The sequence below is a fragment of the Hibiscus syriacus genome, unplaced genomic scaffold (genome assembly GCF_006381635.1).
Source record: "Hibiscus syriacus cultivar Baekdansim isolate YM2019G1 unplaced genomic scaffold, ASM638163v2 tig00110890_pilon, whole genome shotgun sequence".
Lineage (NCBI taxonomy): Eukaryota > Viridiplantae > Streptophyta > Magnoliopsida > Malvales > Malvaceae > Hibiscus > Hibiscus syriacus.
The window spans coordinates 11251369-11274071 of record NW_024062900.1 but is presented as its reverse complement, the minus strand read 5'-3'; the positions used below and the strand labels follow the sequence as shown (position 1 = coordinate 11274071).

General features: G+C 33.3%; 1 long non-coding RNA gene and 1 other non-coding gene across 2 annotated transcripts; one reads left to right on the top strand and one right to left on the bottom strand.

Annotated features, from left to right (window-relative positions):
- Nucleotides 1-4278: 4278 nt before the first annotated feature.
- Nucleotides 4279-22478, bottom strand: LOC120144544. The gene is made up of 3 exons (XR_005518042.1): nucleotides 22374-22478; nucleotides 20001-20006; nucleotides 4279-4289 (listed from the first exon to the last, which is right to left on the bottom strand). It is a non-coding gene; the product is annotated as an uncharacterized LOC120144544 (long non-coding RNA).
- LOC120144938 lies at nucleotides 9848-9953 on the top strand. Its single transcript, XR_005518087.1, has one exon. It is a non-coding gene; the product is annotated as a small nucleolar RNA R71 (small nucleolar RNA).
- Nucleotides 22479-22703: the final 225 nt, after the last annotated feature.

Below are 22703 nucleotides of genomic sequence, written 5' to 3'. Positions count from 1 at the left end.
CTAATAAAGATATGAGATTTAAATTTCAAAATTTTCTAACATCTCTAAGTATTGAGAACATATACCTAAAGTGTTGAAAAGTTTCTACGAACTTTAATTCTACTAAGTGTCTACAGTATTCTCCTAGCATTTCATAGTATATGATTTTTCATCATTGGGCATCAATAAAATTTCCTAAAAGAAAATAACTTTCATTGATTTCCTAATATTTATCAGCATTACAAATGCATTTCCTATGTGCTGTAACAAAATGTTGAAAACATGCAATTAAAACTAAACAATATGCATTCCTTGTAATACCCCAAACATCGGGTCACTGATTGTATGGAAAGGATTTAAAATTTATAGGATTAAATTGAATAAATAGTAATGTATAAGAAATGATTTAGAAATTGTGATTAAGACCAATTAATAAGAATGGGAGAATGAAAGGGTATTTTGGTTCTTTCGAGGGAAATATATTTAAAATTTATTTTAATTAGGGTATTTATTAAGGGGGAAAAATAGGAAAAGGGCAAAACAAGCTAAGTTTTCTTCTTCCTTCCCCATTGCCCGTGCTCTCCTCCATAGCCAAAGGTAAGGCTTCATTTAGCTAGTTTTTCCTTCCGTTTTTGAGTTGTTCTTGAAACCTTAAGTGATGTGGAAGCTTAAGGAAGGTTTAAAGAGGATTAAAACTAAGAAATTGATGATTTATTTAAGATTAAAGAAAATGGGTTTTTGAGTGATTTATTGAAATATGAGTTTTTATTGATGTTTACAAGTATATTTGACTTGTCAAATAAGTAAATAAGAGATTAAAAGTATTGGATGTGATTAAAAACATGTATGAAAATGTAGTATGATTCTTGGTTTGGGATGTTCTTTGGAGAAATTAGATATTATAAGAAGCTAAATGGAGGAAAGTTAGTTGGGTTAAGTGATATTAAGTTTAAGGTTATTGTTTGAGGTAAAAGCAAGAGATTTAAACAAAATTAGGTAAAAATTGAGCTAAAAAATGGAAAATTTGGGTAAGAGTATTGATACTAGAAGAACAGTACCGATACTATAGGTTTAAATTTGAAGAATTACGATGAATAGAATTGGTATTGATGCAATTAGTACTGATATTGTTGTGGGTATCGATACTGTGGATTCTGGAATGCAAAAAACATATCGATACTGAAAGGGAGTATCAGTACCATATTATTGAAGTATCGATACCACGGTAGGGGTACCGATACTACTGAGCCTGAAAAAGTTAAGATAGGAGGAATCTTAATAGAAATTAAATATAATAATACTTTTGAGTATGATTAAAAGTATGTGTTAGAGATTAAACTAACATTGGTATGATATGTGTACTTAATGGATACGTGTGTAGATCATAACAAAGGTCCCAAGTCAAGCAAGAAAAAGGGCAAGGATAAGGTTACCGAGTAGTTGGATGCCATTACAACATACTAGGGAGGTATATCAGGTGAGTGCATTTATTGTAATTATATGGGATGAGGAAGACTCGTAAATAGTCAAACTTTAATGTTTTGATTTAACATATGTTTTACATTATTTGATAAATTTTTATAATGGTGTATTTTTTGTAGAAAGGTGCCACTAATGCAAGTTAAATGTTTAAAGGTGCAATTTTGGCATAAATGTGCTACTCATGGAAGTTAAATGTTTAAAGGTGCCACAAATGCAAGTTAATGCATAATTGTGCATTTTTAGCAGAAAGGTCCCATTAATGCAAGTTAAATGCATAATGGTGCATTTTTGGCAAAAAGATGCCACTAATGCAAGTTATAGGCATAATGGTGCATTTTTTCTAGAAAGGTGTCACTAATGCAAGTTAAATGCTTAAAGGTGCATTTTTGGCATAAAGATGTCACTAATGCAAGTTAAATGCACAATGGTACATTTTTTTTTTGCAGAAATGTGCAACTAATGCAAGTTAAATACATAACGGTGCTTTTTGTTTTTGCAGAAAGATGCCATTAATGCAAGTTAAATGCTTAAAGGTGCATTTTTGGCAGAAAGGTGCCACTAATGCAAGTTAAATGTATAACAGTGCATTTTGGCATAAATGGTGCCACTCATAGTTTAACTGAAAGATTTTAAATGATTCTCATGAAGTATACGAATTATCTCAGATTTTGATAGTCATTACATGCTTATGTATGAATTGTAGTTTATTTACAATATTATGCCTCACTAAGTAAATACTTAACTGTGTTTATTTCATGCGTAGGGAAAAACAAAGACTAACCGAGTAAGGGTGCAATAGCAGCTATCATCAATCTAAGGTTGACTCATCAGTAACAGTAGGACAATAATGTTTATTTTGAAAATTAACTGGCATGTAATCCAAATTAAGAAAAATACTCTGGAATGTATTTAAAGTAATAATTTTTGGTAATATGTTTCAACGAATGTATTATTATTGTACTAAAAAGTTTTGTTTTAATTTCAAAACAAAAATTTATGGGTTTTACAAATGAGTGAATGTTTTTAAAAGTCATGTGACACCTATGACTTGTATACGAAAACGTATACAGGTGATGGGTGTTACATTTATTGATATCAGAACTACATGTTTAGTTGATTCTTGGCCGAAAATGAGTTTATTTGAATTTAGAAAAAGGGATTACATGCCATTTAGATTGTCAAGGTTACTGATATGGATCGAATAAAAGAATATTCCTTCATTAAAAAAAGCTCGAGATTAGCAATCCTCCATCGGTAAAGCTAACTCGACTATTTCTTATCAATAAAAGAATATTCCTTCATTAATAAATATATGAATCGAATATAAATGAAATTAGATGATTTACATTCACAAACAATGAAATAAATTGATAAAAAAAATTGAATATGCATTGTAGAATAAAGATTGATAACTTGCATGAAATGAAATAAAATATGAATTAAAATAACACACATTGTATCAGCAAAATAAATTAATTAGTAACATAAACCCGATTTATTTCAAGTTACTATGTCCTTAAAATGCTGTACAGGATCGCACCACTTCAACCAAGTGATACTTTCCACGCTCATTTTACGAATACGTGATTTGAAACACATTCGGATGCGTAAACCTTTTAATCAAGTACGAGAGACACATAATATTGATACAAAGGCTAATTTAAAAATTAAATTAATATGAATGAGATAAAATAATATAATGAAATAAACAATATATAAGCATACAAGGATTAAGAAAAAATAATTAAACACACACACACACACATATATATATATATATAATAAAACATCTAATATAATAAAAATAAACATATTAATTAAACGGTTTGAACTAGGATAATAAAATGGCATTAAAAAACAAAAGGACTAAATTATAAAAGGACAAAATAACAAGCATAAATATGTAATAAACACTATAATTTCACTTACAAAACCAAAATAGTGACCAAAATGGGCTAAAAGTGAAATCTAAGATCTATGATACAAATTCAAAATTTATCTTCCAAAATAATATTTAAGGACTGGAACAAAAGAAAAATAAATTCAGGAGCCAAATCATAAATACAGATAAATTCACTACTACACAAATAAGGATCTAAATGAAATAAATCATAAATTAATAGCCTAAAATAGACATTAAACTGAATTTATATTAAAGAATAGATAATGATTAAAATACAAACAATCAATACTTGAAGCTAGATATTAAAGGATTCAAAGTTCTATTCAGTGACTAATATGAAAACTTTAAAAAAATCTGTGCTCAAAGTAAAATATCAACATACACATATTTAATATAAAAGCTAGGACTAAAATACAAATGAAATTAAATATGAGGCCCGAAGTTAAAGATTTCAAAATTTCATTAATGACCAGTTACAGGACAATACAAACGTGGGGACTTAAACTGAGATTTACCCTGAAAATAAATGTTAAATATGGGTAAGATTACAAAAGGCATGGATCAAACTGATGATTTACCCCCAAACATTAAGAACACAAGTGTAAGATTATAGGGCTACGAGGACTAAAAATGCTATTAGCCCTAAATGCAAAACACGTAGCCCCCAACCCTATTCAAAATGACTTCGTATAGCTGTGTGGTTATAAACCATATTTAGGGTTTTGAAACCCTAAACTTCCCCTATTTTCCCCCTTCTCTCAACCGCTTAACTCTCCCTCTCCCTTTTCTCATATTTTCTTTGAAGTTCCTCGTCGAGGAAAGATCACAGCTCCCCGGCCACCGTAGATCAGTGGCCACGGGGAGCAAAACAACCCTACACCCCTTCTTATCAACTTTAAAACCCTATAAACCGAATCTCTTGACCCTCCAAAGTATTACCAAAACTGAAGAGAAAGAGAAAAGTTACCTTCTACTTGGTTCTCCTAACTCCGATGGTACCACTAACGACCAAATCTCGGCGAAAGGTGAGTGGTTTTCGCTATTTGATTTTAATGGTTTTTTCTTTCTTTCCTATTTTTCCTGGAAAACCAAATGGTCCCCCTCTTTTCTCTCTATTTTCTGCTTTTTCTTCAACCCCCATAATGAATCTTTTTCTCTCGTTGCATGTTGATTTAATATGCTCGTTTTGGTGAGATTATGATGTCTAGAAAAATAGGGGATGGGTCTATGTTGTTTGGTATGATTGAATCCCGAAAAATTAGGACTTAGGCTATTTTTTATTTGGGGTTTTAGATTTGATTTGATTTAGCTAATTTGGTGTTGTGTTTGGGTATTGTGGATGACGCTCGGTTACTATTTGGCCGACTCGGTGGATCGACGACGACTCACTCATCGGTGGGAGCTGGAAAACCAAGAGGCGGCGGTGGCTGGCAGCTAGATGATATTTAGGGTTAAAACCCTAATTGCTTTGGGCCAGATCCATGCCTGGTTCGAGTTGTTGTAATGGGTCAGTTGGGTCACTTGTTAGGCGGTTCACTGCTTCTGGGTTGTATTTTAATTTGGGCTCCATTTTCAAGCCTGAAAAAGATGTGCAATATATGTAAATTAAAAATAATAATAATAATAATAATAGTCATAATATTAACATTAAAATAAATAAAAAGAAAGACCCGGACAAAAACGGGTGTCTACAATGTCAAAAGGGTGTATAGCTTTCCTAGCTAATGTGATAGACACTTTAATAATGAAAGTGAAATTTGATGATATCCCAATGGTTACGGAGTTTCTGGATGTCTTCTCAAGGAGTTGTCGGGATTACCTCCAGTTCTTGAGGTAGAATTCAAGATTGAGGTTTACCCGGGTACCAAACCTGTTTCTATGGCTCTATGTCGGATGACTCAAACGGAGTTAAGAGAATTAAAAACCCAATTACAAGAGCTACTCGATAAGGGATTTATCAGACCTTGTTTCTCCTTAGGGAGCACCTGTGCTCTTTGTGAAAAAGAACGGGTCTATGCGATTATGCATTGACTACCGTCAGTTAAATAAAGTAACGATAAAGAATAAATATCCTCTTTCAAAGATTGATGATCTATTCGATCAATTGAAAGGTGCAATAATGTTCTCTAAGATAGACTTGAGGTCAAGTTACCACCAATTAAAGATCAAAGAGGATGATATTTTCAAAAAAACTTTTCGGACTCGGTGTGGTCACTACGAATTTGAGGTAAAAGTAAGAGATTTAAAAGAAAATTTGGTAAAAATCGAGCTAAAAATGGAAAATTTGGGTATGAGTATCGGTACTGGAGGAACAGTATCGATACTGATGCAATTAGTATCGATACTGCTGTGGGTATCAATACTGTGAGGAAGGTATCGATACTATGGATTCCAGAATATAAAAATGGTATCGACACTGAAAATGAGTATCAATACCATAATATAGAAGTATCGATACCATGGTAGGGTACCGATACAACTGAGCCTGGAAAATTTAAGATAGGAGGAATCTTAATAGAAATTGAATATAATAGCACTTTTGAGTATGATTAAAAATATAAGTGTTAGAGAGTATACTAACATTGGTATGGTTTGTGTACTTAATGGATGCTTGTGTAGATCATTACCAAGCTCCCGAGTCAAGCAAGAAAAAGGGTAAGGATAAGGTTGCCGAGTAGTTAGACGCCATTACAACATACTAGGGAGGTATATTAGGCGAGTGCATTTATTGCAATTATATGGGATGAGGAAGACTCGCAAAGAGTCAACCTCTAATGTTTTAATTTAATGTATGTTTTATAGTATTTGATATATTTTTATAATGGTGCATTTTTTGCAGAAGGGTGCCACTAATGCAAGTTAAATGCTTAAAGGTGCATTTTTGGAAGAAATGTGTCACTAATGCAAGTTAAATGCATAATGGTGCATTTTTGGTAGAAAGGTGCCACTAATGCAAGTTAAATGCATAATGGTGTATTTTTTGCAGAAAGGTGCCACTAATGCAAGTTAAATGTATAATGGTGCATTTTTGGCATAAAGGTGCCACTAATGCAAGTTAAATGCAAATGGTGCATTTTTGGCATAATGGTGCATTTTTGGCAAAAATGTGTCACTAATGCAAGTTAAATGCATAATGGTGCATTTTTGGCAGAAAGGTGCCACTAATGCAAGTTAAATGCTTAAAGTGCATTTTTGGCAGAAAGATGCCACTAATGCAAGTTAAATACATAACGGTGCATTTCGACACAAAAATTGCCACTCATAGTTTAACTTAAAAGGTTTTAAATGATTCTCATGAAGTATATGAATTATCTCAGATTTTGATAGTTATTATATGCTTATGTATGAATTATAGTTTATTTACAGTATTATGCTTCACCAAGTAAATACTTAACGTTTGTTGATTTCATGCGTAGGGAAAAACAAAGACTATCATCAATCTATGGTTGACTCATCATTAACAGTAGGACAATCATGTTTATTTTGAAAATTAGCTGGCATGTAATCGAAATTAAGAAAATTGCTCTGGAATGTATATAAATTGATAATTTTTGGTAATATGTTTCAACGAATGTATTATTATTCTACTAAATTGTTTTGTTTTAATTTTGAAACAAAAAATTTATGGGTTTTACAAATGAGTGAATGTTTTTAAAAGTTATGTGACACCTATGACTTGTGTACGGAAACGTATAAAGGAAATGAGTGTTACATTTCTAGTAAAGAAACAAAACAAAAACTAGGTAACACACCGCAAACCTAAGCAATACATTGTCCTCAATGCATGCTATCAAAGAGAAAAAAATCAAATAAAAAATATGGGAAAAGGAAAATAATACTCCCCTAATGTTGGTAAAGATGTTGTGTAGATATGACTGGGTGGTTGTTTTACCAATGTCATGCAACGATACAATCTGGAATTCAAAAGGGTATTGGGTAGCAATGGTCGTTTGTAACTCCACCTAATGTTGTGAAGCATAGGCAACTTGTGATGGATGATGGTAAAAAAATCTTATCAAATGTCATAAATAACTTATTAAAAGCATGTAAAAAATGATTTCACATAGTGAAATGGAGATTTGTGGTAACTTCTCTTGGGTCCCAGTAAAATGACTCTCCATTATGCTTGTCAACAGTTGTGTCATCAACATGCTACTCTAGGTCCTTTATGCTTTTGAGATAATAACATTGTTCGAAGAAGAACTCACGCTTGCTGGAATCAGTCATGAAGCGTACTTCACCAGTCACCATAGAAATGTTGTGGCTTCACGGGGTGATTTTTGGAGACAATCTTCCATCTTTAAAGCCTTGAGAGATCTTCCTTATTGCCTTCGCTGCTACTGTATCATTATTCACCATGGTATCATTTATAGTTTTCCTCAGGTGCTCATGTTATGGCTTTCTAATCAGTATTAGTGGTGTAGAACAATTGTTGATGCCAATATAAATGTAGAAGCATTTGGTTCCCCTCTGGCTTGTCTTATTCTACTATTTCTATGACATTGGGAGTGTTAACCTTAAGGCTGTAACATTCGTTCATATTTTCCTGCATAATTTCATCGATGATATTAATATAATGATATTCAACATTATCATCATTCATAACAGAGTTTAAAGTAGTAAAGGTAATGTCATTAAGATGCATAGAAAGTTTTCCCTTCTCAACGTTGATTATTGTTATACCTGTAGCAAGGTAAGGTTTGTCAAGTATGATCGACATTTTTTCAGATTCATAGTCTGGAACAATGAAATTTGTAGGAAAAATAAATTTGTCTACTTGGACTAGCACGTTTTCTATTATGCCCTCGAGGTGAACAATAGATTATTAGCAAGTTGAAGTGTCACGACAGTATGTTAGGCCTCACCAATGCCAAATTTCCTGAAATAGATAGAGGAATTAGATTAATGTTGGAACCTAAATCACACAATGCTCTTCCTACAAATCGATCACCAATAACACAAGGGATAGTAAAAATCCCTGGAGCCTTTAATTTTGGTGGCAATCTACTCGCAGCCATGGTACTGCACCCTTCAATGAGTACAATAGTTTCAAATTCACCAAGTTTTCACTTTTTGGAAAGAACTTCCTTCGTGAACTTGATGTAATTCGGGTTTTGCTCCAAAGTATCGATCATAAAAATCCCTGGAGCCTTTAATTTTGGTGGCAATCTACTCGCACCATGGTACTGCACCCTTCAATGAGTACAATAGTTTCAAATTCACCAAGTTTTCACTTTTTGGAAAGAACTTCCTTCGTGAACTTGATGTAATTCGGGTTTTGCTCCAAAGTATCGATCAACAGAATGTTGATTGTTAGTTGCTTGAGCACCTCAATGAACGCTTGGTATTGATAATCCTCCTTAGTTTTCTTAAATCTTTGAGGAAAATGAGAAGACTTCCTTATTTTTGGTTGCTACGACATTGGCGTTGGAAATATTATTTGTGGTTGTTGTGGCATTGAGAATGGAGAATCATTTGGAAGTGTGGTAGGCATTGTTGCTTGCAATGGTCCAAAATTACTACATTGTCCTGTTTCTCTTGTTGTGACACTAATAGTGGGCGTTTCAAGATCGACTTTCATATTTTTGTCCTTTGAATGCTTAGTAGCCCCTTCATAAATAGACCTTTTTAGGGTGTTCAACAGGTTTCTCAATGTGGAGACAACTTCAAGCAGTAATAGCCTTGCAATTCTCATTGCATTGAGTTTCCCCTTGTTGCTTTGGATTCTTAGTATTGTTGGAGAGTATTCCTTGTAGTATATTTCTCAAGGCATTCACCATTTGGCTAACTTGGTTCTCTAAAGCTCTTAATGACGTCGATTGACTTTCCATGTACTCATTCATTAAGGCTTTGAGAGATGATAGATTGGAAGTTTGTATCGAGGATTAGCCTTGATAGTTTTGCCTTTGCTATGGCTGTGTAGCCTGATGCTGTAACAGAGGATGTGGCATCGTTTGCTTTTGATTATACTGTTTTGGTTTATTTTAATGATGCTATTATGGATTGGCAACGTTTTGGCTCCTTCAAGAAAAATTAGGATAGTTACGGAAGTTGGCATTTTAAGTGTTGTCATAGGAATTATCATTCCTATTGAATTCCTCACATAGTAGATGGAGTTGGGATTTTGGGGGCATTCCTCATAGCTATGATCATCTCCACAATAGACACATGAGATATGGGATGATGTATTTGCATCGTACACCCCTCTTGACTTTTGTAACTTCTTCACTATGTCCTTCAATGTTTTGATTTAGGAAGCCATTAAATTGAAAGCATCAGAATCCACTGTTGCAACATTATGTATGCCAAGCATGTTCCTTGTGTTGGGGTATTGATAATCATGGTTTGATATTCTTTCCAAAATATCATATGCCTCATTATATGTCTAGTCCATCAATGCTCATCTTGCTGAAGCATCAACCACCATACGAGTGTACATGTTAAATTCATTTTAGAACATTTTCATTTGTGTCCAATTTAGGAATTCATGCTTTGGAAATTTTTGCAACAAGTCCTTAAATCTTTTCCATTCCTTATACAAGCTTTCATCTTTTATTTGATTGAAAGAAGTGAGGTCGTTTCATAGATTTGCATTCATATTTGGTGGATTGAATCACATCAAAAACTTGTGTTAGCTCGTTTCAAGATGCTATAGCACCAGGTGGAAGAGATGTTGTTGAAAACATTCTGATGTTTCGATATAACAAATAAAATATTAATGAATTTTAAGATTTTATATTTAATTTCAAAATTAATATTCAATCCAATGAATCGAATATCACATATATTACTCCAAGTTTTTAAATGTCAATTTTACTCCTTACTTATGTGAAAAATTGTGTTTCAATCTTAAAACATTTTTGAAATAATTTTTACAAAATATTTGGAACCAAAATCGAGCCAAAAATGAGTTTTAAATAGGGAGGTACTGATACCCTCCTAATAGGTATTGATACCCCTACACTTTGAATGCAATAAGGGTATGGATACTCATAGGGTACCGATACCCCTATACAAAGAGGTATCGATACCTAGCTCAAAGGTACCGATACCCCTTATGTTAATTTTGGCTCCGCGAAAAATAGAATGCCCAATGGTTACCGATACCCCTGAGAGGTACCGATACCCTTAGTCATATAACGGTCGAAATATTTGAATTTTACACAGGAGGTACCGATACCCTTACGCCCCCAACAGATTTTTGAAGATGAATTCACACCAAAAAGGCTATATTGACCTCACCAATGATCCCCCAACGTTCAGAATTGATCCAAGGTGTATTTAAACAAGTTCTGAAGCCTATAATCAACAAGAATTGAGAAAGAATCAAGAGAGTAAGCATCAAACATCAAGTTTGAGAAATTCAAGCCTATTTTCATTAAATATTCATTTTGCTTTCAAGAACACATTTTGTGCTCAATTGTATTCATATTTGAGTGTTCTTTTCTTGTTATAAAATTGTGCAAACAATCTACCTTGTGAGGTTTTTCTGTAGGTTTGTGAATTTGTAATTTTCTCTTTGGGATAGAGTGTTCTCAAGAATTTATGGTATAATTCTTGAGGGATTTGTAAGGTTACTCTTTGTCCTCAAAAGAAAGAAAAATTAGTGAATTTGTGGAAAATCCTTAGTGTGGATAGATAAGGTAGTAGACGTAGACTTTGGTTGAGAAAGTCGAACCACTCTAAATCACTATGCAAATATTTTCAATTTTCTGTCAAATCTTCCACCGACGTTTTTAATTGCCAACTCACCCCCTCTTGGTCGATTCATCCGATCGATTAACTCAATAATTGGTATCATAGCTACACTCATTTGAAGGTTTTACAACCTTTTAAGTAGATTCAGGAAGAGTTCGATTGATATTCAAGTCATCAATAGCCTCCACATCAAACTTCGACTTCGTTATTGATTCTCAGCCTGTCAACAAGCCTTCTTTCTTCAATAGAGCTAATTATGCTTATTGGAATAATAGGATGAATTACTTCATTCAAGCAAGTGACATGGGAGCATGGAAAGTCATGATGAACGGATATTCTGAACCATCCACAAATCCAAATTTATGGAGTGAAGAAGAGACGAGATTATTCCAGCTCAACTCAAAGGTTATCCATATTCTTTTCTGTGCACTTAGACCAGATGAATACGGGAGAGTATCATATTGTACAACCGCCAAGTAGATATGGGACAAACTTCAAGTCACTCATGAAGGAACCAACGAGGTAAAAGAATCTAAAATCAGTCTTCTTACTCATAGCTATGAAAATTTCAGGATGAAACCGGATGAAGACATCAAAGTTATGACGGATAGATTTTTTGTGATTGTCAATGTCCTCAAAGTATATGGAGAAATTATTCCAAACAAGAAGGTTGTGAGGAAGATCATTTTCTCTCTTCAAAAAGCTTGGCAATCGAAGAAGACGACAATCATCGAAGCTAAAGACCTAAAGTCTTTAAATCTTGATGAGCTTATTGGTTCTCTCCTCACGTATGAAATGATGATTCAAGATGAGGTAGATCTCGAGAAGAAGAAGGAGACTGAGAAAAAGAAGAATGTTGGAGTTGCTCTCAAATCCACAAAAGATGAGAGTGATTCTGATGATGAAGAAATGGCATTACGATTCAAAAAATTAATGAAGCCCAACAGAGGAAGAAAATTCAAATGAAATGAAGGCTTCAAAACTGAATCAAAGGAGAATGACCCTATCATTTGCTATGAATGCAAAAAGCCCGGGCATGTCAAACAGAAATAGTAAACAGTGCTTGATGGCCACCGGGAAGATTCTCGGTACCTCTAAGTCATTTGATTTAGAAGATTATTAATTTATGAGTAAGAGGAATACTAGGTTGCTTCGGATTATGAGAAATTATTTCGAAATACAGAAAGATTTCAAATTGAAAAACAAAATAATCTCAATCAAGACCGACAATGATCTTGAAAGTAAATTAATGAATTGCAAATCAAAATCGAGATTTGAAAAGAAAAATTCTGATTTGCATATTACTTTCAAGTCAATGATGATCATAAAAAAGAAATTGATCTTAAAGCTTATTTGATAAAGTTGGAACAAAACGCTTTGAAAAAGAGAAAATTCAAAATCCAATATTAAAATCTTAAAATCATCATAGAGGTCCCCAAAGAACATCAATGGTAAATCATTAGAAGTATATGGGTCCTTAAAGACTCAATACTACTAAGGATAACGATATCCTAAAAATGGATACTTAAGGGACTAGGATTTTAGGGATAATGAATATGGAACCAAAGAATTTGGGTACCAAAATAAAAATTATCTATGTTGTAGGAAAAGGAGCATTGCTACAAGGCACGAAATACAAGTTCAAACTCATAGTTCCTTGATAGTGGATGCTCAAGACACATGACTGGAGACAAGAGCTGGTTTATAGAGTTTAATGACAAAAATGTAGGAGTGGTAACCTTTGGTGACAACCCAAAAGGTTACATTGAAGGTATAGGTACTATAGGTAATACATCTTCCATACAATTAAAAAAAAGTATTATATGTGAATGGGTTGAAGCATAATCTCTTGAGTATTAGTCAATTATGTGATAAAGGATACAATGTCTTGTTTTAAACAAATGGTTGTAAAATTTTCGACATTGCATCTAATCGGATTATGCTTATTTGTCATAAAATAGGAAACATTACATGCATTTAGATTCATTAATAGACTAATTTATGCATAAAGCATGAGTGTTTTACAAAGACTAATTCAAGGTGAATTAGTAAGAGAGTTGCCAAAGCTCAAATTTGATAAAGATAAAATATGTGATGCATGCTAAAAAGGAAAACAAAAAAAAAAGTTTCCTTTAAATCCATTAATGATGTATCCACTAGTAGAGTATTACAATTGATCCATATAGATCTTTTTGGGTCAATTAGAACAATTAGCTTGGGTGGAAAACAATATGGTTTTGTATTAGTAGATGACTATTCTAGATATACTTGGGTTCTATTCTTAAGTACCAAAGATGAAACATTAGAACATTTTATCACTTTTTCAAAAGTAATCCAAAATGAAAAAGGTTATTCAATTTCAAGTGTTAGGAGTGATCATTGTACTGAATTTGAAAATCTTGGATTTATTGAGTTTTGTAATTCTAATAAAATTAGCCATAATTGTTTAGCACTTAGAACCCCTCAACAAAATGGAGTTGTTGGGAGGAAAAATAGAACTTTAGAAGAAATGGCTAGAACCATGCTTTGTGAAAACAATTTTCCAAAATATTTTTGGGCGGAAGCCACAAATACCGATTGTTATGTTATTAATCGAGTAATGATTATTCCTATTTTAAAGAAAACTCCATATGAAATTTTCAAAAATAAAAATCCTAACATTAGCTATTTTCATCCATTTGGATGTAAATGTTTTGTTTTAAACAACGGAAAAGATAACCTTGGCAAATTTGATGTTAAAGTGTGAGGAATTTTTCTGGGTATTCCTTAAATTCTAAAGCTTATCGAGTATTTAATAAAAGAACTTTAGTGGTAGAAGAGTCTATACGTGTTGTTTTCGATGATAATCCACTTCCGAGGAAGGATTATTGTGTTGATGATGATGTAGGTATTGTAAAAGCAAATAACGTTGGAGAACCATCATCAAAGGAAGAATTGAAGGATGAGGAAACTCAAGATGCCTTCAAGAATCTAACCATTGAAGAAATGGAAATCTCATACCCAAGAGAGTACAACTATGTCAAGGATGGTGAGATTTTAGGTGATCCATCCAAAGGGGTAACTACTCGATCTTCTCTTAGGGACGTATGTAATTATGTTGCATTTATCTCATGCATAGAGCCTAAAAATGTTAAAGAAGCATTAACCAATGAAAATTGGATTATGGCTATGAAAGAAGAGTTAAATTAATTTGATAGAAGTCAAGTATGAACATTAGTTGAAAGGCCTAGTAATAAATCTACTATAGGTACTAAATGGGTGTTTAGGAAAAAAATAGAGGAAAGTGGCAATATAGTGAGGAACAAGGCTAGACTTATTGTTCAAGGCTATACTCAAGAAGAAGGCATAGACTATGATGAAACATATGCTCCCGTAGCTAGGATGGAAGCTATTAGAATGTTATTAGCATTTGCATGTTTCAATGAATTTAAACTATATCAAATGGACGTTAAAAGTGCATTTTTAAATGGTTTCATAAAAGAAGAAGTGTATGTGGAACAACCTCCTGGTTTTGAAGATTCAAAATTTCCAAACCATGTTTTTAAGTTGACAAAAGATTTATATGGTTTAAAACAAGCTCCTAGAGCTTGGTATGAAAGATTGTCAAACTTTTTAATTGAAAAAGGTTTTTCAAAAGGGAAGGTTGACACTGCATTGTTTTTAAAGTGAAAAGTTAAAGATTTATTAGTAGTTCAAATTTATGTTGATGATACAATATTTGGTTCTACTAATGATGATCTTTGCCAAGAATTTTCTGAGCTAATGCAGAGTGAATTTGAGATGAGCATGATGGGGGAGCTTTTATTTTTCTTGGGGCACCAAATCAAGCAAAAAAAAAAGATTGTATCTTCATCAATCAAGAAAAATACATTAAGGATATGCTCAAGAAGTTTGGATTGGAGAATGTGAAACCTCAAACCACTCCAATGAGCTCATCTACAAATCTTGACAAAGATGAATGAGGTAAATATGTAGATGTTAAACTTTATAGGCCTATGATTGCTCTTTGCTTTATCTAACTGCAAGTAAACCGAATATTATGTTTAGTGTTTGCTTATGTTCTAGATTTCAATCATGCCCTAAGGAATCACATCTAAAAGCCATTAAGAGAATCTTTAGATACCTTAAGGAAACTCCTAGTTTAGGACTTTGGTATCATAGAGACTCTAGCTTTAGCTTGCATGCCTTCTCTGATGAGGATTATTGAGGATGCAAAATAGATAGGAAAAACACCTCCGATACTTTTCAATTCTTAGGAAATATGCTGATTTCTTGGTTTTCAAATAAACAAAATAGTGTTGCATTATATACCACTGAAGCGAAATATATTTCAACCGGTAGTTGTTGCGCAAGTTTTATGGAAAAAACAACAACTTTTAGACTATGGAATTGAAGTTGATACCATACCTATCAAGTGTGACAATACTAGTGCTATTTGTCTCACTAAAAATCTCATCCAACACTCTAGAACTAAGCACATTGAAACTAGACACCATTTCATTAGAGATCATGTCACAAAGGGAGATGTAGTTCTAGAATTTATTGATACTTTGCATCAAATAGCTGATATTTTTACAAAACCTTTAGATAAAGAGAGATTTTGGACGCTTAGGAGAGAATTAGATTTAATTGACCTACCTTGACTTAGCGTTTAAAATAATTTTAGTACTTTTAATTAGAAATGAAAAATGCATATAAAAATGACATTTTTGATTGCATTGTATGCTAATAGTTAGGGGGAGTTTATGATCTTTAGAGAAAATTAATAATATGTTCAAATAAAATGTAAGGGCAGATTTGATTGATTGAACATAATTAATTTTTGTAATATGAGTTGGCAATATCACTAGAGGTGATTAATTTTGCATGTTGAGTGATTAAAAGCAGATTTTTGACATTTTTGTACACCAGGTATCGATACCCCCTAGCTAGGTATCGATACTGCTTCAACGTGTATCGATGCCCTCTTTGAATGTGTATCGATACCCCTCTATGGGTATCGATACCCCCTGTCGGATTTAGGCTTTAAATCCCTAAAAATTCATTTTGTCAAAACCCCCAAAACACAACACTCATAACCGGTTGCTTATTCTCTCAACCCTTACTACTCAAAACCTTCAATACATGTCAGAATTCAACTAGTTTTCAACTTATAATCCTGCTAGTATCGTCAAAATCGTGCAAACAACAACAAATCTCACTCAATCTTCAAATTTTCAAGGTAATATTTCTAAACCATTGTTTTATTGATTTTTGAACATAGGACTAGTTATAGTTAGTTCTAGTTCAAAATAGTTACTGGGCATTTGTTAGATTTTGATTTAGAACAAGAATCTACAACAAATTTCATAAAAAAACACAAGATTTTCTCATTTTTTTAAAATTTTCAAAATAAAAAAATGGTTTGTTTTTAAATTCATGTTTTTGATTTAATTATGTTATTTTCATGAATACTATACATATTATGATTTTTCAAACATCACTTTCAAAATAGTTTTCAAAATTTTCCCATTAAAATATTATTTAAAGAACCTTGAATTATTGAAGACTCATATTGAGTTTTGGGATTGATTATGTTGCATACATGTGTTTTAAATTGCAGGTACTCTATATATTCTGATTTCGTAACCATGTCTCAGTCTAAACGCCCTAGGACATCTTCGAGTCATTCAAACCGACCTTCAAATCCACCTCCTATTCAACCACAAAATCCAAATGACTCCGAAATAACAATTCAAAACTCGTGCTTTAACGAACCTCGTCGTAGGGAAAATATTTACACTAGGTTTGTTCATCTCTTCGAGTCGTATAAAATTCGAGAAGAACGTATCCCTTCTCTTCAAGCCATGATGATATCTTCCTACCATTCAAACTTGGAAATTTGATAAACATTTTCAACTTGAACCAGTTGTTTACCAATAACTCGTTCGCATTTTCTATTCCAATGCGGTTTGTATCCAAAACGAGTCTGAAACAGCCACTGTAAGTATTAGGTCTTATCTCCTAGGCTAATACATTTATATTGACACCGAATTCATTGTTAACGCATTTGGTTTAGATAATAACAGCTTAGACAATGAACGAGAAATAGTAGGTACTCCTTATAAAGCTAAGTCTAGTGCGAGTACGTTGTTAGATCACCATGAACGTTTTCTTCATCTGATCATCTCTTGGTGGTTTAGACCATCCGGAGGCAAATACTCCACTCTTAGAGCTTTAGATTTATAGTGGATACATTGTATCCAGAAAAATAGGAAAATAAACCTACCTAAAATTATCTTTGCCGAACTCGTTGAAACCGTAAACAATATCCCTTCTAAACGCGTAGAAACTTTAGTTTACGGTTGTCTTCTGAGTAATATGTTTATCAAAGCCAAGCTTAAGGTCAAGCTTGATGTAGCCATCCCTCTTACCTCCCAAATAAATCTTAAAACTTTGCGTAAATCGGGATGGAGTGGTGACAAGGATCAATGGGTTCGTTCAACCCAGAAAACTCTGGGTGTTAACTCTTCACGAGCTGCTTCAGCAGCGGCTGCTGATCCTGAGCTTGAAGAACTTCTCCGAGATGTCGATGATCCCGTCAATCTAGCCGAGGATGAGCCATCCGAGCAAGATAGTCAGATGCCTCCATATTTTTGATCGTTCAGGGAGACATTTGACATGAGGTTTACATCCCTTGAGTCTCAGCTCGCTGCACAACATCTCGAGCAATAACGGGCAACTCAAGCTCATTTTGATGAACTAAACACAAGGGTCGATGAGATGACACGAGATATGGCTAATATATGGGCACATCTATCACCGATGGATGACTAAACCTTGCCTTGCTAGTTTTCTTAGGTTGAATTATGAACTCTTGATTGTTAAAATATTTTGAATGTTTTGGATGGTTGTTTGAATATTTATTTGGATTTGTTTGTTTGGATATTGGATATTTGTGTGTTTGAATGGTTTGAATGTTTAATTTGAACTTAATGTTTATGTTAATTTCATCAATCTTTGCATCATTTGCATCTTAGTTAATTTATGACCAATTCCAAATTACATATGTTTATGAATATTGATTATGGACTAATGGCTAAAATTCTCTTGACTTTGATCTTAGCAGCTATAATTATATAAATCAATTGGCTATCTTGTTTAAACATTTTCATAGAGTCTTTTTGATTTAACAAAAAGGGGGAGAATAAGTAAGGGGGAGTGGGAGTAAATATTCAAAAATGATTTTTCAAAAGAAAATCTTAAAATTTCTTAAATATTTTGTTATATCAAAAGGGGGAGATTTTTGAAAATATTTTGATGTTTCGATATAACAAATAAAGTATTAATGAATTTTAAGATTTTATATTCAATTTCAAAAATAATATTCGATCCAATTAATCGAATATCACATATATTACTCCAAGTTTTCAATATTAAAACATTTTTGAAATAATTTTTACAAAGTATTTCAAACCAAAATCAAGCCAAAAATGAGTTTTAAATAGGGAGGTACCGATACCCTCCTAAGAAGTATCGATACCTCTTATACTTCGAATGCAATAAGGGTATGGATACCCCTATTCAAAGAGGTACCGATACCTAGCTCAATGGTACCGATACTCCTTATGTTGATTTTGGCTCCGAGAAAAAAAGAATGCTCAATGGGTATCGATAACCCTACGCTCCCTATAGTTTTTTGAAGATGAATTCACACAACGGATCTATTGACCTCACCAATGATCCCCAACGTTCAGAATTGATCCAATGTGTATTTAAACAAGTTCTGAAGCCTATGATCCACAAGAATTGAGAAAGAATCAAGAGAGAAAGCATCAAACATCAAGTTTGAGAAATTCAAGCCTATTTTCACTCAATATTCATTTTGCTTTCAAGAACACATTTTGTGCTCAATTGTATTCATATTTGAGTGTTCTTTTCTTGTTCTAAAATTGTGCAAACAATCTACCTTGTGAGGTTTTTCTGTAAAGTTTGCGAATTTGTAATTTTCTCTTTGGGAGAGAGTGTTCTTAAGAATTTGGGGTATAATTCTTGAGGGATTTGTAAGGTTACTCTTTGTCCTCAAAAGAAAGACAAATTAGTGAATTTGTGGAAAATCCTTAGTGTGGATAGCTAAGGTAGTGGACGTAGACTTTGATTGAGAAAGTCGAACTACTCTAAATCGCTGTGCAAATATTTTCAATTTCCTGTCAAAGCTTCCATCGACGTTTTTAATTGCCAATTCACCCCCTCTTGGCCGATTCTTCCAATCGATTAACTCAACAGATGTCAACCATGCTCTTGCTTTATCTCGCAACGAATAAGAGAATAACTTCATCTTTAATGCCTCTTCATGAACTCCTTGTTGGACAAATGAATCACATACTTCCATAAAAGCTCAAACATGTGCTCGAGGATCTTCAATAAATGAACCACCATATTGCCCTATAGACTGCAACATCTGAAACATGATCGGCTTCAGCTCAAAATTGGCAACATGTATTATTGGTCGCACAATGTCAGGATATAGATAATCAAGTGTTGGCACTACATGCTCTCAGATGGGTCGGTTTCGATCATCCATATTATAGAATTGTTGCGGCCCAGCTCCATTTCCAGTAGATATTTCAATATCATCTCCATGTTGTAGCGGAGGTAGGGCATTGTTTCCATTTCCAACGTTTATGTTTACTTGATTTCTCATAGCTTCTCTTCGACGGCGTCAAAATGTTTGTTCTATTTTCAGATCAAAAGGCTATAGTTAGTTGTCACTTCGGGGCATAAACAAATTAAACTAGAAAAGATAAGTACCTAAAAAAAGAAATAAACAAATAAGTAAGCCATAAAAGAAACTCTAAACAAAATGCTACAACAAAATGCAAGCATACATTGTCAAACATACATTGTGCATGAATACCCCGGCAATGGTGTCAAAAACTTGATATTATGTAAATGCTACAACAAACTACAAACATACACTGTCAAACAAGTAATAAAGTGGTAGCAAAATAATGCTATAGATGTCTAACCCACAGGGAGCAATTTGATTATAGTAGAGTTCAAGTGTAGCAAAAAAGAGTTAAAGTTGATGATTAACAAACAAAAGTAGAAGGAAAAAATACCAAAGTTAAGGAGCAGGGAAATGTTGCAGCAAATAATGGGCATTCAGACTGATGAACCTAAGATGTTTTCATAATGGGCTACTTTTATAATAATCATGTTATAGCACTATGTTTCATGAGTCTTGCAATGATTAATTTTACAACCAATTATTTTTTAACTCTCATTACAAAACTAATAAGTTCATAATTAACAAAGCATAGCATAGGCATCCTATATCTCTATACGGATGTGTTACTCTTGTAATCACCTATTTTGTATCAAAGCTAGCATGCATCCTTAACTAATTTTATCTATAAAACTAACCAAAACTCACATGCATAAGATGTTATTATCTTTAATCAACATCATAGTAAAACCACAGCTCGTAACATAGTTAAAAAAAACCATCATTCAAGCATTTACTCGAACACTTTATGTTTGATACCCAATAAAACAATAATAAACATTCAACATTCACAATAATGTTTTTCTCTTTCTCAAGTTCAAAACATAAAAGCTAATTAGGCTACCATCATGGCTGAAAGTGGTGGAGAAAAATGTAGGATATGAAAAATTCCTCCCAAAAGCGTGAAGGGAGACCCTATTTATAAGGCCACATGGTCAAGCATCCTCCAATAGGGAAATATGATTTTTCCTATATTTTCAGCAATTTTCAGATGTATTAGACAGTTGCGAATCCAAAAATATCCATAACTGTCTGCTAAGTCACCCGTTGTTGCAGGTTATGTTCAACAATTCGACACATCATCACCTGTAGCTTCGAGAATTGCCACAACATCAACGTACCAGTTTTCAGCATAAAACATTAAAATCAAGCCAACTTCCACCTACTTACTCTCGTGATGCAAATGATGAAAAATATATAAAAATGATCTTAATATGATCCTAAAAATGTTAAAATTCGAGCTCAACCTGGGTAAAAAGATCTTAAATGATATCTTTTGAAGAGTTATCAACCTATTCAATGGTCATTAAAGAAGAATCCCAACGTGTTCAACTTTCTGGGATTTCTCCAATGAAATTTGAATCATCAGCCATGTTATTCCACTTCCTATGCAAGTACTGATAAACAACGATTCAATGGCGTTTGTGATCATTACCACATTAAGGGTTACAGGCGTGCCCCATGTTATCGTCTCAATGGTTTCCCTTGATTTTCATTTCACCAAGAAGAAGACTAATCATTCTATTGTGGTTTCGGATAAGTCTGATCCTGATTCTTTTGTTTTAGCTGGTAACATTGTTTCAGAACCTTCTTCGACAGCTATATTGTTTACTTCAGCTTTGTATCATCAAATTCTTAATTTAATGAACAAAGGTTCATTGCATGAGCCTTATGCGAATATGGAAGGTATGTCTTCTTTCACTAGTTCTTGTGATTCCTTGAGGTGGATTTTGGATATGCGTGCCACAGACCACATGTTGTCTGACTTTAAAAGTTTGATTACTCCTATTTCCTGTTTCCTAGAGTCTCGTTTTTCCATTTACCGGATGGTAAGACTGTTCCTATCTCTCATATTAGGTTTTTTACTCACTCCTGAGATTTCGATTACAATGTTTTATACATACCTCATTTTAATCATAATCATCTCTCTATGTCCAAATTAACTAAAGTGCTTCACTGTCATATTCACTTCTATCCTACCTTTTGTATTCTGCAGGACCTTTACAATAGGAAGATGATGGGGATTGGTAAGATGTCCCATGGATGGTACTTCATTGATTCTTCAAGTTTTGGGTCTGGTATACCTTCTACTATATCTTGTAATCCTTTGTGTTTTGTTTCTAATTGTGTTGGTTGTTCAAAATGTATGTCTTCTACTATTGAATCTGTTCAGCTTTGGCATGGTTGTCTTGGCCATGCTCCTGCTGCTAAACTTAATAAAACTTCTTTTTTTGCAATCATCTCATTACAATTTCATGATTTGTATGCTTGTCCTGTTTTCCCTGTTGCTAATAAATACCATTTACCTTTTCCCACTAGTCATTCTAGGATTACCACTCCTTTTGAGCTTCTTCACATAAATCTTTGGGGTTCCTATCGTATATCCACCCATAGTGGACTTTTTCTCATAACAATAGTCGATGACAATACTTGGATGACTTGGTTGTACCTGTTGAGATTGAAAAGTGATATTATCATATACCTTAAACAATTTTGTGCTTTTGCTCAAACTCATCTTTCTACCAATGTCAAAACTATTCGGACAATAACTTAGCGAACCTTATACAATATTAAAAGCCAAAACAACAAAACAAAAGGCTAAAGTTTGCTTATACCAGGATACCTTTATTTGCCTTAACCTTTCCTCTTACCCTTGTTAGAAAAAGTTACTATTACAAAATGGAGATATTAATATTTACTAACATAAATAATAAATAAATAAATAAATAAAGACAATATAATTATTGTGTCGTGTAATCATTGTCTTAGAAGAAATTTCTCTTTGATTGGTGTAGTCCCAAAAGTGGATGTCGTCCCCCAAGGTTAACACATTTTTCCATATTTTGTACACCCAAAATAAGGAAATGGAACTCG